Source organism: Culex pipiens, chromosome 2 (genome assembly GCF_016801865.2).
Source record: "Culex pipiens pallens isolate TS chromosome 2, TS_CPP_V2, whole genome shotgun sequence".
Lineage (NCBI taxonomy): Eukaryota > Metazoa > Arthropoda > Insecta > Diptera > Culicidae > Culex > Culex pipiens.
The window spans coordinates 15,941,992-15,966,146 of record NC_068938.1 but is presented as its reverse complement, the minus strand read 5'-3'; the positions used below and the strand labels follow the sequence as shown (position 1 = coordinate 15,966,146).

Below are 24,155 nucleotides of genomic sequence, written 5' to 3'. Positions count from 1 at the left end.
TTGAGGTGAAATTACATTTTAAACAGGTAATTTTCAACCTTTAAACATTTTTTTTTGGTAAAGGAGTACACAGTAATAAAATAATGGTAAAAATACATCTGGGAATGGTGGCAGATTTTGTGTTAGAAATTCCCATAAGTTTATGTGTAATTTTACATATTCCACACTAATTGTGGTAAAATTACATCGAATATTCAACCATCATTTTCATTAACCTTCCAAAATTTAACTTTTATTGCTGTGTAACATTCGGTGGCGTAGACAGTAAAAAAAGATTAACTTTATAAGGTAAAAAATTACTTCAATTGATGTGAAAAGTAGCAATAATAAATTAAAAGATATTTTTTTTTAAATGACATTACAATTTTTCTCTGAAGTAGGACAGCAAAAAATTCATGGTAATTTTTTTAAATGACATTACAATTTTTCTCTGAAGTAGGACAGCAAAAAATTCATGGTAATATTTCATCAAGGAATGTGAACAAATTTAGGTCACAAAAATGGGTAATATTGCCTTGAAAAATGTGTAAATTTCAAGGTAAATTTACATATTTTTATGGTTATTCAACTATTTTCACGTAAATTGAGATTAAATTACATCGAATTTGTAGTAATATTCAACCTAACCATTTTTTATATTTATTTTTATATTTTCTAATTTTTTTTTCAAAACTTCTTAGGTCAAATGTTTTGAGATTCAGTCTTTCAATTGAACACAGTATTTTTTTTTGTCAATTTGAAAGGTATTCAATATCTCTTTTATGATGTAATTTTACCTCATTTTAGACTGAAAAAGTACACAGCAAAAAAAGTTGAATTTTGGAATGTTGAAAATTTGGTAGGTTGAATATTAACTCTTTTTTGAGTAATATTACCTAAAAAATTTGTAAAATGTGAACCTGATAAACATTCATCAGAAACTGATGAAAACTCATAATTTTTTGATGTAAGATTACACTTTTTTTTACATAAAATCTGTCACCATTTCCTGATGAATATTACCATCATTTTTGTTCTCTGTAACATTACACCAGAAAAATAATAATATAACACATACTCATAGGTAAAATTATATTTTTTTCTGACATAAAAGGTGTACACAGTAAAAAATTGTGTAATTTTGGAATGTGTAATTTTGGAAGGTTCAATATTACCTCTTTTAGGATGTATTTTTACCTCATTTTAGACTGAAAATGTAACGTTGCACCAGAAAAGTGGTAATACTACACATTTTCATTGGTTAAATTATATTTTTTTCTGACATAAAAGATGTACACAATAACAAATTGTGTAAATAAATAAGGTTGAATATTACCTCTTTTATGATGTAATTTTACCTCCATTTAGATTGAAAAAGGGACATTACACCAGACACATTTTCAGAGGAATAATTAGACATTTTTTTCTGCACAGCAAAAAAAAAAAAAAAAGAAGTAATCCAGCTGCGTGTAAAAGGCCTGGGTGTAAAATAAATTTTGCATTATTTTATGAAATTCTATGTAATATTACACCCTGAAATATGTAGCCCACCATTATGGGAAACCTACTTGACCGAAATGTCAAGCTCATATATGCGTTTATCCAGAGGCGACTCGTGCCCGAATGAAGTACCTGTTCAATGTTGAAACATTTTTTACAAGCTTTTTTCTTTCCAATGGCTTTTATTTTTACGTTTTATTATTTTTATACTATTATAATTTTCTGTTTATGCAAATAATTAATTAAAATTATGATTAAGACTTTTTTATCTCGTTAAAATGTATTTTTAAGACTTAATTATTAGCGTGAGGAATGTGGAAGAATAGAGCAATCGCTCTGCCATCCTTATCGAAATTCAAGGGAAGTTATTGAATATTATACTGAATTTTAAAAGTATTCATCAGGATGTTCAGAAAAAAAACATATCCTTAACAAAAGAAAACTGTTTGTTGGGCTTTTTAAGCTAACTTGGTTACTATTTAAAAATTAAATTGACATTTTACTTTATACTTTTTAGAACCAGGTCGTATCGCTTTTGATCCTTTGTCAAATTTTTAGGGAATTGAATTTACTCACTGTTATGTCCTCATGGTTTTGGAATTCAAAAACCAGAAGGGCTTTTGATGTTAAAAACAAAACTATATTGACATGAATCCGAGATAATTAAAATATTTGTTTAGCATCAGTGAAAAAATGTTTTCAGAACAAATTCATGCTACAATATATGATAATAATATATACAACTAGAGTGAACCGGGAATACAGTCTCAACAAACACAGTCGTTTTTGGAGCATTTAATGGCATCAAATCTTAAACTTTTTGAGACTGCATCCGCTTTAAATAGAACCATCCGAAAAATAAAATAACGATCATGGTTGAATCTACTCAGTAGCACAGCATCCCGAGCATGGGTAAATAACTAGGGAAATGCGTAATAATACCTTTCTCTGGTATCAACACCAAATTTTGGTATTCCTGGACCCTTTAAAATTTGTCTTGAGGATTATGTAAGAGCAAAATGTGGTATCATACCAATTTAAGGTATTGTTTTGATATTGCAAAATTGCAGAATTTGTCAATGGTCGAACACCAAATTTTGGTATTCTTGTGGTATTACAGTATTTTATCAAATTCCTCTGAAACTATGGGAAAATTTTGACAAATTTTGACAAGATAATTGATTTTGCGCTAAAATGATGTATCAAAGCGAATGCTTTCATTGAAAACCGGAAATTTAAAACTTGATTTTAAACATTTTTGATATACCCCCTAAAGAAATGACTTGAAATTGTGGAAAATTTTCTAAGTCAGGATGGCACATTTTGGTATTATTTTGGTATTCAAGTGTTTCATCAAATTCCTCTGAAACTATTGGATTTTTTTTATAAATTTTGACGAGATAATTAATTTTGCGCTAAAACGACTTGAAACCCAAAAATGTTAAAGCTGATTTTTTTTTATATGCCCACTAAGATTTTTTTTTAATTGTTGAAATTTCTCTAAGTCGGGATAACCAAATACTTTGAAAAACGAGTCAATCGACAGATTATTGAATTTCGGTGAATTTCATTCCAGTTTCATTTCAATAACACTTATTTTTCAATCTTATTATTTTTCAGAATCAATGACAATTGCATTCGATGTGGTGAAGAATATCACTAAGAACAACATGGAATCATCAGGTGAGTATATTTGGCTGTTGCATATGGATCATTTCCGTTTTTTCACTAACTGCAACTGCTGCACTAAAAATGGTATGAAAATACCAAATTTTGGTATTACTTGGGCAAAAAACAGCGACCAAAATGTGCCCTTGGTTGCCCAGTAATAGATGGTAAAATACCATAAAATCATACCAAAGTCTTGTATGTGGAAGGGCACAACAATACCAAACCATGTTATTCCAAGGGTAAAATAATACCTAAAAATAAAACCATGGCAATACCAAGTTTTGGTATTCAAGCAATGTTCAAAAATCCAGAAGAAGCTCAACTTGGTATTGAAATGGTTATATTTTGAGGTATTATTTTACCCTTGGAATAACATGGTTTGGTATTGTTGTGCCCTTCCACATACAAGACTTTGGTATGATTTTATGGTATTTTACCATCTATTACTGGGCAACCAAGGGCACATTTTGGTCGCTGTTATTTGCCCAAGTAATACCAAAATTTGGTATTCCCGTGTTATTTACCCCTGCTCGGGCACCTTTGATATTTTGCAAAACAAGGTGCTTAAATCTCTTCCCTGATCTACTGTCATAATTCTTCTAATGTGTCCCGATTCTGGAAAAAGCACAGTACTTTTTTCTTTCAATTGTTTCAATTCAATCTATCAATCACACTATCTAAACTTAACATTACATCACTTTCCAGTAGAGCAAGAATCCACTAGTAACCAAGAAGATAGAAGAGGTTCAACGCGCGCAGTTGAACATTCCAGTTCTAAAACAAGCCATCACCAGTCTGCGCAAAACAGCCTGATGCCTAAAAGTGCGCCAAATATAGAGCAATATCTGTCGTGCTCTCGCGCTCTCTCATTTATTCATGCTCTCAACGTGCTGTCAACGCGCTGGCTTGTTTACCTTTTGCATGCAGCTCCCTGGAGAGCTGAGCGAGCTAAGTCGGCTGGGGGCTGGGGGTGGCATTTCGCTCTCTCCCAAAAATGCTGTCAGTTCACGCTCTCAGATTGAACCAGATTTACCAACACATCGATACTGCCGCTGCGTATGAATAGGAAGCTCTTTACATGTGTTGATTTTTTTCTGTATGGAGATTTTTTCCCCGACGTTCAAAGGGTCGGTGTTGAACATGACGAGCATTTGCGCGTGGCCCGCTAGGCTGGCTCGCTTTAGTATTGGTGGGTTGTAAAGAGAGGTAAAGAGTAAAGGGTGGCGGACCAAAGATTTTTCGGTGCATGCAGCGCTGCTGAACATAGGGCGTTGATTTTGTTAACGTATATTCAAACAAAAATCGTAATTGTATGTTGCTGGTTTAAAAAGCACCACGGCACATAAATGAAAAACATATCCGCTTGAAATCGGCTACCTGTTCAATGAACAGGTTGAACGGGTGGACGAGTCGCCTCTGCGTTTATCCTTTCAATTCTTCATCGGTCTGATGGCCGAGCGGGCTAAGGCGCCAGTCCGTACTGTTGGTGCTGGGTTTGATTCTCGTCGGTTGCAACTTTTTTGTTTGTTTACTAAAATTGTACATGCAGTGTGTAATATTAAGTGTCTTTTTTGACGAAGGTGATGTGAATGCTTTTGCATGCGATTTGACCATCGGATTTTTGGTTGTGTGTCATAAAAGATGTACAATACGAAGTAAGTGGTCACCCTGGTAATTTTAGGGGTCCCAACAGCGGGTGTACCACAGAAGACATCCCATCAACAAAAGCGCACAGAGGGAGACTGATTTAAAGATCTGCTGCCGCCGCTTCGTCGTGACCCCTGAATTCGATGGAAGAGAGAGAAAAAAAATCATCCAAATGACCACAGTGAGGGGGTACCCGATTCAGAGGTCTTTGCCGGATTTTGCCGGAGGTGGGTAATTGAAACTTAAGCAAAATTAAACATTCATCACTTTTTAACGCCCGGCTGTCCGGCCGGATGGTTATGATGGGCCTCTCCGGCATGGTTGTTGTAGGTCATCGCCGCGAAAGCAGTGGCAAGGTCTCCGAAAGTGGGCCGGCCATCGGGAGATGAACTCTGTGCCCGCGGAGTTGATAATCATACCGTGGCGGTGGTAGCTTTCCAAAAACAATGTCGGTCGGATTAATAATGTGATTTTAATTGGCCGGCGAATCTGTTTAGTTGCCCGGAAAGTCTTGCCGAAGGTGGTGGTGACCTCTGCCAAGACCTTTGAGCGACGTGGGCGCCTATTTTGAACAATTTGTGGGAACTAATCTGCCATCACCTCAGAACTCTTGTTCGGGGTGATTGATGGTAATGCTGTGAGAATACAACACGAAGGCGTCTGACAATCTGACGATCAGATTCTGTAGTTAGAGTGTCAAATTTGCCTTTTGGAAAGGCAATCAATCATCATTTCGGAACCCGCCCAAACACGTTCCGGCAGTAATTTTCGCGCAATTTCTTGAGCAAACAAACACGGAATGGAATATTCCACACAACCGTCCGTAGCGTTGAAACGTGACTCATCCCGCCGACTTAATCTTGGCAGAAGGGAACAATTCAATCCTGAAGCCAAGTTTGCGCTGGACAAACACTACTTCGCAGGAATAAACTCTTAAAGTAAACTAAAGGGGAGAAAGCGCTTCTGCTCAAGTTCTTCTTCAATCGTCCGTAATAACAGGTTTTCATGTATATTTACGCGCTCTGCGAATGAATCATCGCACATCCGACGACGCCCTCTTCCAGAGAAGATGAGAAGTTTGGGATTTCTGGTGTTGTGGGCACCTTATCTGACGTGTGGAGATCAGCGATCAGGTATAGCGCGTATCCTTACAAGTTGTATTGAAGAGTGAGTCATACCCTTAAGCCTTAAGGCTACACAGCAGCACACAGAGGTCTCGGTCACGGATGGGTTGGGTGTGAGCGAGTGTCGCGTTCGATCTTGATGGGTTTTGTGTTTCAATCTAGGAGATCAGATGAACCGGCTAGAAGAGTGTAATTAAAAGTTTGGGGGAAAATTGACTTTTAGAGCTGAATAAATAAAGAGTTTTATTTATTACTTGGGTTTACTAAAAATGAAGGGAGGTGTTGATTTCTTCATTCCATCCCATAGTTGAGTTTTTCTATTTTTAATTTAGTTCCTAAAAAAAACTGTATGCTCAGGCTTGTACCAGAATCATAATCTATTGTGTTAAAATGATCCAACTATCGGTACCAATAATAACAGTTATGACATGTTTATTATAGCACTCATTTGAGTACTGAAAAGTTTTTAGCACTAGTGTTGAAAAGTAATACTTCATCATAAGAAATTAAGGGTAATTTTGCCATCCAAAGAGCTTACTTATAATATGAATAATGTGATCCTTGTGTAAAATCATGAAATAAAAATAGGCTTTCATAACTTTAAATAATGAATTGAAGTTGAATTTAAATTTAATTGGATATTTTATCTAAAATTTCAACACTGCACAAGAAGAGGGTAGGTGCAAAGTAATAATTGTTGACCAATTACCATGAATTTTATAGAAGCTCGTCTCAGAAAAGGTGCAGGGGATTATGTTACAGACATGACTTATATAACAGAGAACTTTGTTAGAAAGAAGCACTCTTAAATACTATCCTTTCTTAAATAGAATGTTCCTATTTAAAATAAAACGTTTAGCTTAGTTTTCACTAGCAATCGTTTTTTTTAAATATAATTTTGATCCCTTTACAAAATTTTCACAAATCGCAAATACAGTCGCTGCCATTTGAAATGTAAGTCCTGATTTTCAAAATCCGAAAATATTCTAAATTTCACACGAATTAAACTTCTTTAAATTTAGAAATTGAATCAATCGTTTCCATCACCATTTTTTTTTATTCGGAAAAAAATTAACCTAATAATTGACAGAAGTACTTTTGAGTTCAAATTTAATTATACGTCCAAATATGAAATTGTGTTTTTTTTTCGAGACGATAACGATAATCTATCGTCATCGTTATTTCGATAGTTCTATCGGCGATAATGGACAATAACTTTTTAAAAATATATTTTTAAAATTGACTTAATCCAACCAAGTGATGTGAAATTTTTAAAGATTAAGGATGTGTAAAACTATTTTTTTCATGCAAACTACCGTATTTTTCCGAAAATAAGCGAGATTTTGTATGCATTTTCGCTTTATCAGATATTTCACAAATTACCGTATTTTCAACAAAAAGAAAAATAATTTGCAATATTTTTTTTGTGATATACTCAAATTTTATCAAAATAGCGTTTTTGAAAATACTCCAAATTCCATAATTTGCAATATGGGTATCAAACAACGTTAAAATGTGTATGAATTTTAACTTTTTTTAGTTTAAAATTTTCACCTGATTTTTTTAAATACTAAAATTTCTCAAAATACCTTTTTTTTAATACTTGAATTTTCATAATTTGCAATATGGGTATCAAATGAAGTGAAATTTTGTATGAATTTTAACTTTATTAAAGTTTTGTTAGTAGAAAACTCAAATCTTCACAAAATACCGCATTTTTCAAATATATTCAAATTTAAATGAAAATTACGGTATTTTGTGATTTTTTTTAGTATTTCACAAAAAAGTTAATTAAGCGCAAATACATGCAAAACTACGTTTCGTTTGATTCGAATTATGAAAATTCCAGTATTTTCTCAACAAATATGGAATTTTATGTTTTTTTTTTGTTTGTTACAAAAAAGTATATAATGAAGCGGGAACGCAAGTAAAACTTTGCTTCGTTTGATACCCATATTGTGAATTATGAAAATTTTGACATTTTCGATGTTTTCGTACCAGAGACAAGGAAAAGGATTTGAAAGACGGAAAGTGTTGATGCTCCACTTTTTTAAGGGGACAAGGGAAAATCTCCACGGTGTCCCCAAGTAAGCTGCGGTTTAAGATGTATTTTACAAAACATTCTAATTAAGTGAAAATGCATTTAACTTGTTTGATACCCATAAAGCAAATTAAGATTTTTTTAAAAATACACGGTATTATCTGAAAATTAATTGACCTATATTTAATTGCAATTTTATTATAAAAAAATATAAACCAAAATTTCAATAAGCCATTTTAAAGTTATTTTTTAATATTAAAAATAATGTGTTATTCCTAAAAGGCGTTATTTTTTTTTAATTAAATTTTGTACGGATTGAGATAAAATATGAAATTTTTCGGTTTTGAAAATTTTTGAGGAATTTGTCCCAAGACGATGTTCTTTTGAACTTTGATTATTTTGGTCAACTGTCGAAAAAGTTTCTTGTGACTATTTATAATTTCAAATAGGTAACTCGACCTATTTAAAAATTTCTCGTCGTCGCCAGGCCAGAAAAAAGTCGTTAGTAAGCGTGGCGCGGGCGTACGGCGAGTCGCTGTCCAAATCCAACATCTTGGTCTCTGCACTTTGCACTTTCACCATAACTAACGACCTAGCTCCAAGCTATTATTATCGACACCCACCGTGGTGGCTTTGTGGCACCTGGTGAAGGACGTTGTTCAAATCGAACACGCGGGGTATGCTTCAAGTGGTGGGATTAGTGAGGTTCGTATGCAGTTTTGCTGCTGTATTTTAACTTTCTGGGTTTGAGATAAGCTTACAATGTAACAGAACTGGGCGGCGACCTTTGTGGAAAGCCCTCGTTGATAAATGATTCGTCAGGGGTTCGGCGAGCCCCTTTTGAGTGACACCTGTGAGTGTCGCTAATGAACCTTCACGATGCAATTAAAATTGTGGCACGACGACTTGGATAAGCGCGCGCGTAATTTCAAACTCATGTTTTAGTTTTCTTGAAGTAGGTGAACCAAACTCGATCAACTTATTACCCAACGGGGCAAGAATTTCATCAGTCCGCACCCAGATTGAGCCCCCTCGCCGCAATATGGGTTATACACGAAAACCGGACTGCACTGGATCACTCCTCTGGTCTTGTAAGTGCAGCAAAGTGCAAAATAGCGGACGGTAGTACTAGCTGGTTGCTTGTGCTTGCATATGCAAACATCAGCAACTGTTGCTTTTACAGCTGCTCAAACCATCGCGGACCAGTCAGCAGCAACCAACAGCAGCGCAGCGGTTGCACTCAGTAGTGCATGATGATGGAAATGTACAATCTAAAGGTCATGTTGGTGAGTTGGTTGGTTGTTCAGCTATACAACCTGATTACTTACTCCTACCTGTTGCTGCTACAACAACACTGGGCGCCAATCTGGGCCGCGGGCTGAGCTTCACGGAAGGCTCGAAAGTGTCCGCAATTGAACGGAATTGTGTTTGGAGTAGAAAATACGAAAATTTGGTTAACCAACCGTTTGACAGCTCTCCGAAAGAGCTCCTAATTGGTGTTGATTTTAAGCTTCGTGTGCAACACTTGGCCAATGTGACGGAATCGGTTGGTTCGGTAGTCACGCGAGGCTTTCGGTACAGTCCGGAGATTTGGAGGATCTGTACTGGAACCGTACACCAGTTCTGCAGCCGTGGCGCAGATGAGTGGTCATTATCTCGGCAATTTCACTTCGCTGTCTCTGCTTCGGTGATGGTGATGGAATGGCTATGATCGTTACTTCAGGGTCTGTGGGTCGCCAGTGACGCCTCCGCCGCCGGAAGAAAGCAAGGTTCCTGCAATGACTTGCTGCAACGGCTGGAACGAAGCAGGTCGTTAGAGTTGTCAAAGAACCGTGACCTGGACGGTGCAATACCTTATTCCTACAGGCAATCTCGGGAGGGAAATGGCCTCCGGACACGCTTCGGAAGTTTTTATTGCGTTAGGGAATGCTAATTTTCCTCAATATTTTCAGTACTTTAAGACTTGAAACAAAAACAATCCTCCAGACGGAAGCCATTAACCACGCACGATGCCACGCCCGCTTACCGGACTCACGTAACGAATCGATCTTCTCCGCCGATAAAAAGTAATACACCAGCGCAGGTCTTTGACCTTCAAGTACTCCGCAGAGCAATGGTTTTACTTCCAGCTTTAATGCCTCTGCTCAACTTATGGCGAGTGCCCCATTAAACATCAGCTGACCGACCAACCAGCCTCCCATCCCAAGAACACCCCGAAGCAAACGGAAGATGAAATGATTGCACCTTCTGCCGGGAGATCGTGCAGATTTTCGCGTTTCATCAGATCAGAACAGATGCTGTGTGAGGTTCAACCCACCTAACTGTTGTGATGCTTAATTTCATTGATTGAGAAATTATTCCGCGTTCCCCCGTTCGAGAGTGACTGGGATGGAAATGATCCAAATTCGATACGGACCCTCCTCCGGCAACAACGGTTTCCAAGTGGCAGCGATCAGAATGGAACTAATCGATGCTAATTAACTGCGGACAGCGGCAGACGCGCCGAGGGTGAAGATGCAAGTTTTGATCGGCAGGTGTGTAGAGAGTTCAGTGTTCGAACCTGCAGTTAAATGGGTTGGATCGCTTGGAATTATCATTCGGAATGGTCGTTAATTAAAACAAGCGCAAAATTGGGGAAGCAGTTGGTTTGTTGTTTTGATGCTATGAATTATCGAAAATTTAGATAAAAAAGGAAGAACTGTTAAAAATCAATGTTCAAATCTTTAATCAGTTTTGATTTTTTACATGTTTCATTCAACTTACAAAATACATGAAACATGATTACAATCACATATATCGTCGCCATCGTGCTAACTTGTCGTACGTGCATTTTGGGCCAAATTGAGTTAAGAACGCCATTTTGTGCAGCTCACAATGCCTCATCTTTTGACCTTCACAGATCCCCAAAATTTGATTTCAATCCTGAGATATTCAATGAAAACCAAAAAAGCTCCGAAAATTTTTGTCACTCTACATATAAAAGAAGTTTCAATCCTGTCGTGCTATCTTGTCACTCCCTGAAAATTGATGTAAGTGCGACAAAGGGCAAAGGGATTTCAGGTCAGGATGCGTTTGACGCTCGTACAAGTTAGACTACCGTAAACATTTTTAATTATAACTCGGGACTTCAGCAACCAACTTCAACCAAACTTCGGGACAATGCACAGAATGGTCAGCCAAACAAAACGTGTTTGTTATTGTTTACAATGCGTGCTTTCGTTTTTGTTTATTCAAGGTCAAACATTAAAACGCGTTTTTCTCGGAACGTCAAAATGGCGGGTGCGACATGATAGCACGACGACGTCGATATGAGCTAATTTTTCAAATGGATGTAATCTCGCTTGAAAACGCCCAAGGTTGCGTCCTTTTATTGAATTAACTAAGATATTTCCAACCATCCAAAGAATTAAACATACCATAAACTGGGGTGACTTTGATAGCCCGGGGTGACATTGATAGAAATTTGATTTGGCCACTAATTTTGATACATCCAATGTAACAGTCACATTTTTGCATATATGTTCGATAATAAGCTATCCCTTAATGCTTACATACTTAAAATTCTCAAAAAGTTTAGATACTTATTTGACGGGCATTTGAAAAACCTGTCAAAGTCACCCCGGGCTATCAAAGTCACCCCAGTTTACGGTATCTGTAATAATTTACCTAAAAAAATTGATCAAATTTCGTGTCTGTTATCAATTCTTAAGATTCCAAATTCATGCAAGGAAATGCAAGGAATTCAATTAATTGAAAAGGGAGGAAAGAAAAACAACTCAATAATTTAAAATAAATTTATTGATTGAATATTACCTCTTTTTAATTTTACATCAATTTGTCGTGGAATTTGGTGTCTTCGGCAAAGTTGTAGGTATGGACTACATTAAAAAAAACGTTACTTAATCCACCCTTAGGTGGTTGGCGCCTTCCTCACATTTAACGGGTGCTATCCAAATGCAAAATTGCGTAAATAACAGTTAAGTGCTTTTAACTTTTGATAGGGTTGTCAGATCTTCAATGTTTTGGACGCGTTAGAAAGGTCTGTTGTGGGTCTCGTGGCGCAGGGGTAGCGGCTTCGGCTGCCGATCCCGATGATGCTATGAGACGCGGGTTCGATTCCCGCCTTATCCACTGAGCTTCTATCGGATGGTGAAGTAAAACGTCGGTCCCGGTTTCTCCTGTCTCGTCAGAGGCGCTGGAGCAGAAATCCCACGTTAGAGGAAGGCCATGCCCCGGGGGGCGTAGTGCCAATAGTTTCGTTAGAAAGGTCTGTTAAATACCTTTCTGAAAATGTATAGCATGACTTACAAAACCCATCCTTTTTACAATCTTCCGGACTATTTTTAAAATAGTTTTTTTTAGCATAACTTTTTAAGTACTTAACTAAACTGCATAATTTTTAATAGCGACTTATGGGACCCCAAGACGGATCGAATGACGCCTAAACTGACAAAATCGGTTCAACCAATGTCGAGATAATCGAGTGACAATTTTTTGATCAACATCCCACCACACACACAGACATTTGCTCAGAATTTGATTCTGAGTCGATAGGTATACATGAAGGTGGTTCTAGGAGGTCTAATTGAGAAGTTCTTTTTTCGAGTGATTTTATAGTCTTTCCTCAGAAACGTGAGGAAGGCAAAAATGATACACGGTAAAGAAAATTGGTGATTTTAAATTTTACTTTTTGTTACTAAAACTTGATTTGCAAAAAACGCTTTTTTGTTATGTTTTAGGAGACATCAAATGCCAACTTTTCAGAAATTTACAGGTTATGCGAAAAATCTTTGACCGAGTTATGAATTTTTGATTTAATACTGTGTTTAAAAAAAAATATATCGGCCGCAAACATTTTTCAACTTCATTTTTGGATGTAAAAACAAATTTGCAATCATAAGGTAAAATTTTGATAAAGTGCACCGTTTTCAAGTGACTTTTTTGAAAATAGTCGCAGTTTTTCATTTTTTTGAAATAAGTGCCCATGTATGCCTACCGCTGAAAAAAAATATTTTTTTAAAGCTGAGAAAACTCTCTATATTTTGCTTTTTTGAACTTGGTTGATATGACCCTTAGTTGCTGAGATATTGCCAAGTCTCACCCAAACAACCCACCATTTTCTAACGTCGATATCTTAGCAACTAATGGTTCGATTTTCAATGTTAAAATATGAAACATTCCAAGACCAAGACAAACATTTTTAAAGGGCGAAACATTCAATATTGCGCCCTATTGAAATGTTAGTCTAGATTTAATTTTTTTAAAAATATTGTTTTCGAAAAGATCGGAAAATTTCACGAATGTTTCCTTTCAATTTTTTTTTCAAGAGATGGTAAATATGGGCACTTATCAAAAAAAAATGAAAAACTTCGATTTTTTTTTAGAAAAGTTACCTAAAAATGACTTTAACTTGAAAACGGTGCACGGTATCAAAATTTCACTGGAGTATTTTTTTATTGCAAATTTGATTTTACATCGAAAAATGAAGTTGATAAATTAAAGCGACCAATATTTCGATTTTTGAAAAAAAAAAAAAATCATTATTGATTCAAAAATTCATATCTCGGTCAAAGATGTTTTCACAACCCGAAAATTTCTGAAAAAGTTGATGTCCCCTTAAACATATTTAAATTAAAAATAGTGTTTTTTTTTGAAAATCAAGTTTTAGTGAAAGTTGAATTTAAAATCACCAAATTTTTTTTACCGTGTATCATTTTTTTTCAATGTAGATCATATCCATATCTACAACTTTGCCGAAGACACCAAATCGATCAAAAAATTCCTTCAAAAGATACAGATTTTTAAATTTTCATACATCGTTTTTGTATGGACAGCTGCCAAATTTGTAAAATTATGTGGATAAACTAATGATGAAAAATGGCTTCTTTGGGCATTAGGATAAAAAATACAAAAAAAAAAATCGAATGACCCAAATCTGAGAGAATTGCTCATTATTAAAAAGGTTCCTATCTTTTTTTCAATGATAAAATAATTAGTAAATATCCATATTCCAAAAGTGCAAAATTTTTTTTTTTACTATTTGGGGCAGATCTTGATTTTAATCGTATTTGGCGTGAAGAACTACATTCACTCTGGCCTCATGAGATAAATTTTGTCTATTAGCATCAATAAATAAGTTAAATCGACCAACCAATCCAAAGTCCAGTTGTGTTTCTACAAAATCCCCAAAACTGGTATTCTACACAGCTAAACCGATTAACAACAAACTGCGAACTTCGCTCCACAACCACGCCGAATCAACTAACTTCAAAAACAAAAAAAAAAAAGAAAAAACGAACTTGCCCATTCGCCTGATTCCCTTTAATTGAATCAGCAGCCTCAGAACTCCAACGTCGACGACGTCTGGCGATTTAACTTCCGAGAACTCGTTGACGACTGTGACCGAGAGAGCCGTTGACCGAACAGAACAGAACATCACCAGTCAATCCAATTTCGTCAAGACCATGGGAAGGTTCTGTGCCGCTGGCAATGTTCATCCATTGGAACCGCTGCTTTAATCGGATTCGGAATCTCCTAAGAACAATGCCGGTTGGGGTTACGATGGGGGGCGGAGAAGTTCTGGGTGGAGAGCAGAGTGAGAAATGTTTTCCTCGTTTTTTGTTGGGCCTTGATGGGAATTTGGACGGGGAGGTTTCGCGCGACGGAAGTTCTGAAATGTTTTATTATAATTTGAAAAGCGAGATAGTGGAACCGATTCGGGATCATCACGCTGTGTGGCGGCGGCGGCGAGGTCGATCTTAATGGCGGGAACCGTTTTTTTGTGGGTTGGAACTGTATTTTAAACTACTTAAGGAAATGGTCGTTGTTTTGGGTTGATGCTAATTCTTGCCTCTTTTTTCCTCTCTATCTCATTTTAGGTATGTATCAACTGCAACTTCAGTATCTCTATTCTGAGTAAGTCATTGGATGATGAATGCCAACGGTTGCGCATATGACCTCCAGGGCTAGTGCACAAACAACTTAAACCGGTAGTGAGACAGCCCATGTTCTTAGAAGTGACCTGTAGAATCAATTTGCATCTATCGTATGAAAACACTGCCAGGGTTGTTACGCTCTAGTTTTCTTGCATATTTAAAGTAGTATCTAATTCTAAGTATCCGTATTTAGTTTTGTTATTTAAAAAGAATTTATAAATCTATTACATAATTCAACTAACAGAATAGTACTTCGCCTCATTCATTACACATCATGAAAATTTTACTTAACAACCCTGCACTTCACGCTGGGGTCACGTCGCACAGAAAGCCGGAGATATACTGTTGCCACTGCACCACACAGATAAAAAAACAAGCCAAGGTCACGTGGACGAACGCATGCAACGCTGACTCACACATCTGCAAATCACCCTGGTAGATCACCTGTGCGGAATGATCGAGAGTCCCCTCTCACAACGACAACCGGCAGCAGCAGCAACGTGATCAATCATTCGTTCCGCGTTCTTGACGTTGTCTCACAGCCGGCCTCAGAGACGTCGGGCACAACCTGACTGTTCCATTAGCGACGACGACTTGTCGTTGAGTTCGATCGCTCCAACGGTCTCTTCCATGGGTCTCGAAAAGGTACTGCACCACCACCACGCTATACCTTCCAAGCTGATCGCACAAGGAGAAACTGCATTCATGTCATCGTAGACTTGAATGCTGGAACTCGCTGCAGCAGCGACGAACCCGTTTCTCCACAATATGGCAGATTGGTTCGGCCCGGAAAAGAAGCCCACAACGAGATCGATATATGGATCAGCGGAGCGTAACCTCAATCTTGCGCTGCGGACCGCGTTGTTTGGAGTTTAGAGATTCAATCGCAGACATCAGAAGAAGATGTCTTCCGGAGCGCGCACCGGATGCTCGAAAAAAAAAGATAGCATTGCTATCGTTGGGGACCACCCCGTTTTGTATAGAGTTTCGGGAAGTGACTTTTTTTTGCTTTTAGTTTTGCACTAACCGGTTCTGTGTTTAGATGAAATCGATCATCGGGCAGTTGGAGTCCACTCTCGCTAAATGTGAGCTAAACTGGTCGTCGCGAACCAGAGGGTAGGTTTGTTTGGAGTCCGACACAGAAAAACAAACATGGAATTAGATCGATCTACGATGCTGGGCGGGCAGTAGAGTAGGACAGTTGTGCGACAAAGTTTCAGTCGTTGTTGTTTGGTCAATATTTACTTTTAAGGTGGAGTTGTGTTTGTATCTGGGGAATTGTCGGTTGAGCAATATCTTTCAATAGTTATTTTTCAAGATATTACGAATTTATTTGTTTAATGAAGTTGTTTTTTCCTGAATTATTGCTCTACGTTTTTGCAAATCGACTATTCAATGTGCGAATGCGAATCGACTATTCAATGTTTTTTTATTTGAATGAAACTTTGTGCGTGTATTCCTCATGACAAGAGAAGCTATTTTGTATTGATAGTTTGATTAAATTTGATCAGTCCGGTCATACAAAATTAGCTGTGAACACTCAAAAATTTATATCAATTTGGCAATTTATATCAATTTGGCAATTTATATCAATTTGGCATTTTCAACAAAATCGGTACTCAGATAAATCCCGATTTTTGATTGCTGATAGTAGAATCCCAAAATAATTATTTTTGCAATTCAGTCGTGAAACTACTTACCTTTCCTGTTATTCTTGAGCGATGAAAAAGCCTACTTTTCTAAACTCAAAATAACAGAATCGAATACTAACACGTTTCAAAATAAATGCTGAAAAGCCCTACTTTCCAGCACTGAAATGGATACTGAAAAATTGAACTTTGTTTTGCAATCAAAAGCGTTAAAAATATGCAAGTATTGAAGAGATTTTTTTTTCGCCGAAAAAAAAACTTTTTGCAGTGCTGTACATTGGATTTTCGCAAAAATTGAAAATATGTTTGATCGATCCCAGACATGTTAAATATGATTTAGAATGCAGGAAAATGCATTGTTAATTGTTTTCAGTTGGTTCCCAGTCAAATCAATCCGAATTCTGAAACGGAATCTAATTAGAATCGTACACAAATTCCGTTTCAAACGCAACAACCGGTTCGAACACGGAACCGGTTGTTGCGTTTGAAACGGAATTTGTATACGATTCTAATTAGATTCCGTTTCAGAATTCGGATTGAGTTAACTGGGTTTGACCTCTATTTCCTTTGAAATTTATAATTTTTTTTGAAAAAAATATTTTTTTGCCCCCTGATTTTTTAAACTTTGAAAAATATTTGCAACGGCCTTATTTTGCAAATAAGAAAGAGAAAACCCTCTAAAGTCTAAAGTCTTAAAAAATATATTTTGAGCCATATTGCAAGACGCTGCAAAATCTGGTTATAATGATTTTGAAAAAAAAAACAATTTTATAAACTGAAAAAGGTGATTTCAATAAATTCTAAAAAAAAAACAAAATTTGTAAAAGCTTAGTAAAACTTTCAATCGAAAAGTTCTGTACCCAATTTTTGATTAAGTTAAACGTTGCTTGGCTGAAAAAAAAATCATGGTTGGGTTTACTTTAAAGACACAGCAATAATTCCAAACGTAAAATCGCATGTAAAAGCATGCTCATCACCTTCGTCAAAAAAGACACATATTACACACTACTTGTACATTTTTTGTAAAAACAAAACAAAAAGTTGCAACCGACGGGATTCAAACCCAGCACCAACAGTAAGGACTGGCGCCTTAGCCCACTCGGCCATCAGACCGATGAAAAGTTGTAAGAATAAACGCATATATGAACTTGACATTTCGGTCAAGTAGGTTTCCCATACTGATGGGTTACATATTTCAGGGTGTAAAATCACAGAACATTGCATAAAGTATTTTTACACCCAGGCCTTTTACACGCAGCTGGATTACTACTTTTTTAGCTGTGTATCTTGGAAACTATTGGTTCGATTTTCAAAGCTGAAAATTAAATTTCATTAACTTTCATTAAAATAATTAAGAAGTTTTCGAATCAGGAGTAAACATTCGAAGGTCTGTTTCAAAAATCTTTTTTAGGGGGTGCTTTTTGCTCATAATGTATTTTTAAACTGCAATAATTGAACATCTTTGGAAAAAAAATTTACTGCAAAATGCCTTTAGATTGAAAACGTTGCATTTGATCAAAATAATGTTTTGATAATTTCATTTTGCATCCTCAAAAAAATTTTTAAAATTTGTTTGAAAATATTCTCAATATTCCCCCCCCCCCCCCCCAAATCACGTTTTTATTTCAAAAATAACATTTTGTACCAAAAAAAATCCGAAAATCTCAATTTTATTAAATAAGAATCCAATTTTTTTTATTACAAAAATCTTTTTTTTCAGCAAGTTTTGTGTTTCTTTCAAAATATTTTTTTTTATTTTAAAATAAATTTCCCAATAAATATGTTTTGCTATGTATCTTCTTAATAAAAAACGTTTCTTAATCCACCATTAGGTGGGTGGTGCCTTCCTCACATTTACAAAGTAATAATGAAAATAAGTTTATGAAAAAAATATATACCTGATACAGACTTTTCCAGAAAACATGCAGACTCTCATTTGAAGCAATGTGGCAACCGGGCGTTTCGCATCTGGCGCGACTCTCGCACGTAAACAAAAAGACCCGGCCTTTTGAGGTTAGGCAAAAAATCACCCTTTTTTGTATCTACAAAAATCTTTTTCTTCGCATAACATTTTGAATACTTAACTAAACAGAATAAAATTTAATAGGGTCTTAGGGGACCCCAAAACGAACAGAATAAGGCGGATCCGGCCAAAATCGGTTCAGCCAGTTCTGAGATAATCGTGTGGAAAAAAATCATGTCTACACACATCCCCACAGACATTTGTTCAGAATTTGATTCTGAGTCGATAGGTATACGTGAAGGTATGTCTAGGAGTCGTATTTAAGAAGTTAATTTTTTGAGTGATTTTATAGCCTTACCTCAGTGAGGTTAGGAAGGCAAAACTTTTTTTCATTAAATTTTTTTTTGCGACTTTTAAGGATTTAAAAAAAATGTTGTATATAATATATTTTTTCTCTACACCTTTTTATATTGCACGTGGACACTTTAGTGGGAAGAGGGGGGGGGGGGGCGTGAATGGCTACTGTGCACGCTCTATACAAAAAAGTCACTCAGATAAAAAAATACATAATTTTAAATCTCGAAAAACCGAAATGCTCTTGTTACAAAATCTTGAGGCAAGAAATATTGGTCAACAATCATTTTTGCTACACCATCAATCTCATGATTCAAGCTGCTAGCCTTAATTGACATATCATTATGCAAAACCTATCTAGTCTATAACGAAAGTGAAAGCGCCACATAAGCATGGGAAACTTCGTTCATTAATCTTTTCCATATTCAACGTCAGTGAAGTTCTAAATCCACTCGATGTAACGATGATTGATGTTCACATCGATTTTCCATCTCCGCCCGGGAGTTCCTTCGATTGCTAAACTATTTTCAAGTTTCAGTTTCAATTGAGACCACTTTCGGTCCCCATCGGAAAGCGCAGATCGTGACACTTTTTCCCATTGATTTCGAGCGCCATGTGATTTCGTCATGGGACAGATTTCGCGCCGGCGACACAGATCGTGATCTTGGATTGATATTATGAAACCTGGTACTGAGGGGGAAAACTCGCTGTAATGACCATTGTAGAGCAAGTTGCGAGAACCTGGAGGGTGGTCTCGTGACACATGGCTGAACTACTGCACTACTGCTACTACTAACCAGGAGACACATGTTGAGCAGCGCCTGCACCCTGCAGTGACGTTTCGGTAACGGGAAGTCCCTTTGTGTCGCCCAATCCATTGATTTGTCGCCATCGAGAGGGGGTCGTTTTCCCCAATGGTAAAATGTAAATCAGTGCAGATCGTGACGTACCGTTTTTGTTGTTGGAAGACTTTGAAAGGGAAATGGAGCACATTTTTCTTGTGTTGGACTACGCGTTGCTATTGAATGTTGGAGCAAATTTCGTACACTTCGACAAACTTCAATGGAGTATTGTTGCGACGCAACGGTCATAGGTTTCGTTAGAAACAAAAAACCTAAGCTCGGTGGATTATTCAACGTACCCTCAGCACATGCCGAAAAGAAAAACCCAATTATCGCTCGAGAAGATCTCTTGCCATTCAGGTCTCTTGTCTTGTCGTCGCGTTGAAGTTTGCACAAAACCTAATCAAAACAATGGGCTTTGCGCGGACATCAACGCCGACGACCTAGTCAGGTTACAGCCCTCCTCCAAATCACCTCAGCTAGTTAGATCCAAGATGGTACTTAACCTATATTAGCGATGTTCACCGGCTGATGAGCTTTCGTGTGCCGACACACACACACTCCATTTTACTGGCGCCGGTTCTTGCATAAGGCCGGTTTTTCAAGCGGGGAGGTGAGGAGTTCAAGAAGCGCAGGCTTCATTGTTGCTCAGGTTGTTCAATTCGCTACGCCAAATTAAACTGATCTGGCCGAGAAACGCCCATAGCTGTGATCGCAGAGGTTTGGTTGGATAGGTCAGTTTCCGCTGTCCCGCAGCAGAAAAAAAGCACGTGGCCCGGTTGAGCTGCTCAAAACCATAAACAAACTCATTGTCAAATTTCGCGCGCGTTGGCAGAGACAAATCGGATTGAGGTCAAGCACATCTGACCGGTTCGGTCTGGCCGGTGTCATCGGAGCCCGCGGTCAGGAACGTGTGGGGTGTCCAACCTTTGGACCGGTGTCAGCGCATTCCTCAAAAATGTTAAGCTGCTTTCGTGCTCGTATTGTGAACTGATTTTGTTCTATACTGGACTTTGGAAGGGCTTCCACGAGCGGCTTCATGCGGTGTCATTGAACGCTTTGTGGGCAAATTATAGAAAGGTGACATGAAATATAACTCATTGACAAAGCGGCTTCTATGTAACAATTATTCGGTGTTTTATTCAACCTGTGAAAATTCTTATGCTCATTGTTAAAAATTAAATAAATCAACTGATTTCAAATTGATTGTTTGCATTTGAAGGTATTTTTTTTGCAGCAATTCCCCACGAAAACAGCATGATTTTTAAAAAAAAGTTCTACGATCGGGTTCCTTGGCCGAAGTAATTAGACCCTTATTTTTTTTGTTAGGTCATTACGGTGACCTACGTCGTGTTAGGATGGTCCGAAAAATGGCAATTTTCGCCGATTTCAGCAAAAATCACATTTTTCAAAAAATCATAACTCTGCACCATTTCAACCGATTTTAGCTTTCTTGGGCGCAAACGAAAGGGTGTTAGATATGCTTTTAAGGAAAAATAGTCAGAAGTTGCAAATGTCTAGCCTAGCATTTGAAAAGGTCAAATGAAAACTTAATATGCTCTTTTGATGGTCTCGGTACCAAAGACCAATGTCTGAAAATATTTTTAACAGATTCCTCGGAAAATGTTACAATATATACCTAAAAATGGTGAAGTTATGCTTTCAATATTCCGAGGTACGATTTTTTGAAAATAAAAAATGGGTTTTTCGACACGCCGCGTGAAAACGGGAAAAACGATTTTTTTCACTAAAACTGCAATTACCTACTTTAAAATTTAAGCGATGATTAAAAAAATGTATTTTCCAAAATTTATAATTTTTATTTTCGAGATTTTTTTTATATGTTTATTAGGGTGTTTCAGCCAAACAAAAAAGTTCTCAGAATCAGGCAAACCGAGGTTCCCCTAGTAGAGGATACCCATAGGGACTCTCATGCCAAATATCAGCCCATTTGGTTGAGAATTGACCTGTCCCCAGCGGTATAAAGTTTACATGTAAATTACTATGGGATTTCTATGCTCTTCGTTCAATCGTTCCTACAGGTTTGGGGACAACATGGATTCACTCGGAATAAAGACAGGTGTGTAAGGGATGGTCCAATGAACACATTCCAGAAGGAATTAGGCTTGTCCATTCTGTCCCCAAGGTGCGCATTGGATCGACGTCCGGTGTCTCCAGAATCATCGATTCACCCTTCAAATGTACGCATTGTCCTTAGTATGCTATGACGGCTAGGAGAAAATTACGACGCCCCATGTTAGACGGTGAACACGTGGCAGAGCATCTACTCGAGTTTTGGATCAGAAACATTCTTTAAAGAAATAAAATTATAACTATTGATGTTCCTGGAAGAATTTCAACTATTCTAAATAAAGTAAAATGATGATTTTGTGTTAATAATGCAATCGATGCCTCTCCACGTGTTCACCGTCTCATATGGGCCGTCGTGGTTTTCACCTAGCCGTCATAGCATACTAAGGAAATGTGATGCTTTTGAAGGATGAAACCTTGGTTTTGGAGACACCGGACGTCGATCCAATGCGCACCTTGGGGACAGAATGGACAAGCCTAATTCCTTCTGGAATGTGTTCATTGGACCATCCCCTACACACCTGTCTTTATTCCGAGTGAATCCATGTTGTCCCCAGACCTGTAGGAACGATTGAACGAAAAGCATAAAAATCCCATAGTAATTTACATGTAAACTTTAAACCGCTGGGGACAGGCCAATTCTCAACCAAATGGGCTGATATTTGGCATGAGAGTCCCTATGGGTATCCTCTACTAGGGGAACCTCGGTTTGCCTGATTCTGAGAACTTTTGGTTTTGGATGAAACACCCTAGTAGGTATGGATATGATCTACATTGTTTATATAGGGATGATGGCCAAAAAATTTGCCGCCGAGTTAGGCCGTTGCAAATATTTTTCAAAGTTTATGTCGCCCTTCACTTCAAAATCGGTTCGAAAAATCAGGGGGCAAAAAAATGTTTTTCAAAAAAATTTAAAAGTTTAATGAAAATAGAAGCCTAATTGACTGAAAACAAATTTAAATACATTTTCCTGCTTTTAAAATCATATTTAGCATGTCTGGGATCGATAAAAAATATTTTGTTTTTTTTTTTGTAAAATTCCGTTGTACAGTTAGATATTTTGAAAACTAATGATAAACAATTAGGCAGGTGTAAAAGGCATTAACAACAATTGCAACCGCCTTATATATTTTTGAAAAATTGTGATTTTAGTTAAAAAACTAAATTTTATGCATACAATTTTTGACCAATTTTTTAATGTAAATTTTATTTTATTTTATGTGAAATCTTTTCGAAAACAATATTTTAAATTTTTTTCAATCAAGATTAACATTTCAAAAGGGCCAATTATTAAATATTATCCAGAATTTACTAAAATTAATTTCTGAACAGTTGAAAATTTATATTTTAACACCATTTACATTTTTTTGAAAATATTAAATTTTAATGTTAAGTTTCTATTTTTAAAATACGACTTTTATTCAATGTATTTTTGATTTGGATGAAACTTTGTCTATTGATTTGTATAAGAAGCCATTATGTACAATTGTTTTTTTTTTTTTCATGCAAGACTTATTACACATTTTGGGCTGTCCATACAATAGTTCTTTGAACATATTGTAAATCTGAATCTCGAGAAAGAATTTTCATATCGATTCAGTGTCTTCGGCAATGTTTCCGTGGTCAGAATGAGCTCAAATTTGTAATTTAGTCCAGTCATGACTCCAGTAGTGATGTAATACATCGTTTGATTGGTAAATCGGCAAGATTGTACTTTCATATGAAATAATAATTCAAATGAAAATTCCTGGAATTTTTGTGTTATCATTTTTTTAAAAAGTTGTGTGGAAGGCACCAATTAAAAAGGTGGAATTAGTTTTTTTTTTCAAAGTCAGAACAGTTTTGGACACTGTATTCGAAAATGGTCTACTTTGTTATTTATCTTGAGGGAAATATTAACTGAGTGATTTCTGGTATAATCAAAATAAATATTTTTTTCTGCTTCAGCGTATTCTTCAATTAGTTTTAAAAATATTCGATTTTGCACTCACCGCAGGTGGAACCATGCCACCTGAAAGATTAATTATTGCTTGTTCTTCCAAGACAAAGAAATCGCTTCATTTGTCACCCCAACCTTACCCAAAAGTGGCATCAGTGACAGTAATAGTTTGTCTGGTCTGGTCTGCCTCTTCGAAAGAACGTAAAGTTCAACCCCGTCCATTCGCCATCGAATCGCATCCCAAATCGGCAACGTGAAGGCCTTCCCGAACGATAAATCATCCAGATCACTTTATTGTTATCCATCCATCCATCCGTCTCCGGCCTGCGGGGGGAGATTGCATCTTCCAACCTTTTCGAGATCGTTCAGCAAAAACGCAGTGTGCATTCTCTCGTCTGCGTCGTTCACTGTTGATCAATC

The 24,155-nt window shown here is 36.8% G+C and overlaps 1 protein-coding gene across 1 annotated transcript in view; it reads left to right on the top strand.

The window, feature by feature from the left end:
* LOC120419913 (basic-leucine zipper transcription factor A-like) overlaps positions 1-24,155 on the top strand; it is a 75,057-nt gene that overhangs the window by 1,355 nt on the left and 49,547 nt on the right. The gene's annotated exons all lie outside the window — the stretch shown is intronic.